This window comes from Pyrgilauda ruficollis, unplaced genomic scaffold (assembly GCF_017590135.1).
Source record: "Pyrgilauda ruficollis isolate IOZ18807 unplaced genomic scaffold, ASM1759013v1 scaffold1490, whole genome shotgun sequence".
In the NCBI taxonomy this organism is placed as follows: domain Eukaryota; kingdom Metazoa; phylum Chordata; class Aves; order Passeriformes; family Passeridae; genus Pyrgilauda; species Pyrgilauda ruficollis.
In genome coordinates, this window is record NW_024513544.1 from 1 (window position 1) to 3,416 (window position 3,416).

Below are 3,416 nucleotides of genomic sequence, written 5' to 3' on the forward strand. Positions count from 1 at the left end.
CCCGGGGTCCATCTTAAAGCTACAGCACTCATTTTCTGGGCATAAAACAGACACATAAAGCATCATCATAAAATCACCTCAAGACAAAAGTTCATGTGTCACAGCCACAGCTGGTCTGAGGCTGTACAAATTTGGCTATAATAAGAAACCCAATTCAGCTAGCCTAGTTCGTTATAGCCTAGAAGTAAACAAGTCCCCGGGCAAGTCAATAGGTAGGATTGCCAACTCAAACAGGGGACCCTAGCCAATCCCATTCAAACCTGAATGCAGACATATCATTGGCCAGGGAGCTGGGCAGTACTGACACCTCAACCAATCAGCTGTTCAAGCCGTGGAATTTTGAACCCTCTGTAAAAGGGGGCATCCATAATAAATGTGCACTGTTTGTCACATGATCTCAGTGTGTTCAGTCATGTGCCTGTCTCCAACTATGACCATAATGTAATATACATGAGACAAATGTACTAAAATGAATTTATTTGCTGTGCTCCATCAAGCATTTTTTTTCCTGTACATCACTGTTTTTAAGCACCTAAACCTGAGAATCCCTGAACTTTAACAGTTTAGAGATATAAGTGTTTTTTGGTTGGTTTTTCTTCTTGATTGTTTTTTAAAGGAGTAACAAGGAACTTTCCAACAGCATGACCATCAGTCTATGCAGCATCTCGATCTGGCTTTGCATAACTATAGGTCCCGGGCAGCCTGTTGGCTGTGGAAGATGGCCCCTGAGCCCCGCTGCACAAACCCCTTATCTCCACGGCTCACAGCATCTGTCAGGTATCCAAGAGGCAAAGAAACAAGTTAGCCCAGCTGCTACATTCAGAAAAACTCCAAAATTCTTAACAGCTAGAGATCTGGGCCATGAAGCCAGGGGTAGCAGGGAGGGCAGTGGTCAGGCACTGGCTGGTGCTTCACAGTGTGTCCGACTGTGAGGCGCAGCTCCTGCATGTGCCAGGACCAGGCCTCCTCACAATGATGTTCTTGATGGAGAAAGGCAAGTGGGCCAGCACCATGCCGCTGCCGGGCTTGGCGGCATACAGTGAGGCCGCCAGCACTAGGCCCAGCAGGTGTATATTGCAGAAGGGGAGTTCCGCTGCTGGCAGCAAGGGGCCCAGCAGTGCAGCAAAAGAAGGCAGTGCTGATCCAGGGATTCTCCCGGGGGTAATGAGGGGCTGGCGGGCTGGCAGGGAGGAGTGATGGAAGGCAAAGAAGGTGGACTGGGGGTGGTAGGGCTGAAGCTGGAGGCCATAGCCACAGCCATAGGGTCTGTAGACAGGGTGGCTGCTGCGGAGGCTGGGGGCGGGGGCTGCAGGAAGGAGGCAGCAGCAGGGTCCATGGTATGCAGCAGCAGCTTGGACGCCAAGAGCTGCTATTGCTTGAAGCACTTTCGGCAGCTCAGGAAGCTCCTGTTGTCAGACATGTTGATGGATGTGGGGTCCAGCATCCAGTAATTGCCCTTGCCAAAGTTGCTGGGATTCTGAGGAATCTTGACAAAGTAGTCACTGAGGGAGATTGTGGTGGTGATGCCTTGTGAAGTCTGACCTAGAACAGAGGCTAGATGGAGTTAAAGAATAAAGTAGGTATTTATTAAAAGGCCTCAATGGATACACCTTGGGCAGTACAAGAGCCCAGCCAAGGCTACCCCCAAGATGAACCCAAAATGGACACAAAAATGAATGACTGGTCACGAGGTCTCTCACTTTTATACGTTTTGGTCCATTTGCATATTGGAGTCAATTGTCCAATTATAGCTTTAGCTTATGAAGTCCCATCCTTGTTGTTTTTCTCTCTTCAGTTCACGTTGCTTATGGTCTTGGGCCTAAAATTTGGATCGGTTGTCCTTGGTCACAAGCTAGGAAAGGAATTGTTTTGTCTAGCTACTCTGTGAAGAGAGCTTACCATCTCTTAATATGAATCTCAGAACTACACACTAACACAGTACAGAATCTGAAAACTATAAAAGCTAAAACCTAAGGCATCAGTGGATGCTGTTCTGACATGCAGGGAACTTCTCCCAGTAGTAGGGGAAGTGCCTGCTGATGAATTTGCAGATCTTGCTCAGCCTCAGCCACTTCTCAGGGCTCTGCAGGATGGCCATGGTGATGAGAGCAATGTAGGGAGTAGGGTGGCTTCACCAGATTGTTCTTGCCACCCCTGTGCACCCCACTACTGCTGCCTTCTGTGGGCCATCCTGAAAGGGGGCTGCAAACTGTCACCCATCCCACTGCCACCACACACGCATGACTGTAGCAGCAGGGTGTTATCATGGAGGTCACCCACACCCTCTTTGTCTGCTTCCTCCTCCTCATTCCTCATCCTCAGCGTAGGAGCGGTGGCAGGGGTGGTGGGAATGTGGGTCCTTGTCATCCTCCTCATCAGTCTCCTCAGGCAGCATTGACACTTCAGACATCTCCAAGTTCAGGGTCATGGCATGATAGCAGGACAGTGCATTGGCAGATTCCGGTGCAGCAAGCAAGCAGATGTGTTCCTAGTTACCACCAGGTACCTGTGCTGCTCTGCAGAGAACTGCCAGTTGCTGCTGTTGCAATGCAAAAGAGCTCTTGCCACCTGCTCAGAGGCAGCGGCTGTTTTCGATTTTATTTTGGGATATTTTTGCTGCTTTGAAAAATTTCTCTCTTCTCCCCTCCTTTTTTTTTGTCTTTTGCTTTTTTGGGGGGTTGGGGAAGTATGCAGATGGGCTGTGCCACCATGCCTACAAATCTGTTCCTCCTTCTTTCTCCTCACTTTGACCCCCAGACATTAATGGATGCGGGACAGGACGGAGAGCACCTAGTCCTGTGAGGAGGTGGGGGGAGAAGAAGAAGGATGCTGGAGAGGAGGAAGTGTGGAGGCAATGAACAACTGTTGTTAACCATCCTCTTTCTGCTATTCATGATTTTGTAGGTTTTATCACACTTTGCTAGGTCAGCTCTTTTTCAGGATGAAGCATTCTGCTTGAGAATCACTGAATTAGCATGGAAGTAATTTTGTATTGTTGACAATCCTTGCCATCCTTCTCTCTGACTTCTTGTTCACCTCAGGCTGTAAGTGTTCCCAGGCATCTGTGATTGCAACAAGAGCCACATCCAAATGATCCTCCAGAAGAGCACAAGATGCCTACATTTGCTTTTCCTGTTTTTATTTTAACGTATAATTTCTACTCTTTTAAGATAGTGTCTATTCACAATGCTAGTGGAGGGATCATTGATTTTCAAAATGAAGCACTGGCCCTTGTAGCTAATACAGCAGGGTCTTCATCATATGAACAAATGTTTGTTTCGGTTACATTTGATTTCATGTCTCCACTAGCTATTGAAAACCTTTTTAACATTCTCCAGACCCAAATTTTTTGTTGTAGACAAGCTCTGGCAAATTAGGAGGGAGATTCCATAACTAATGTCTCAGATATTTCAGAT

At 47.6% G+C, this 3,416-nt stretch overlaps 1 pseudogene; it reads right to left on the minus strand.

The window, feature by feature from the left end:
* Window positions 1-911: 911 nt before the first annotated feature.
* Window positions 912-2,428, minus strand: LOC121350003 (annotated as a pseudogene).
* Between the last annotated feature and the right edge of the window lie 988 nt (window positions 2,429-3,416).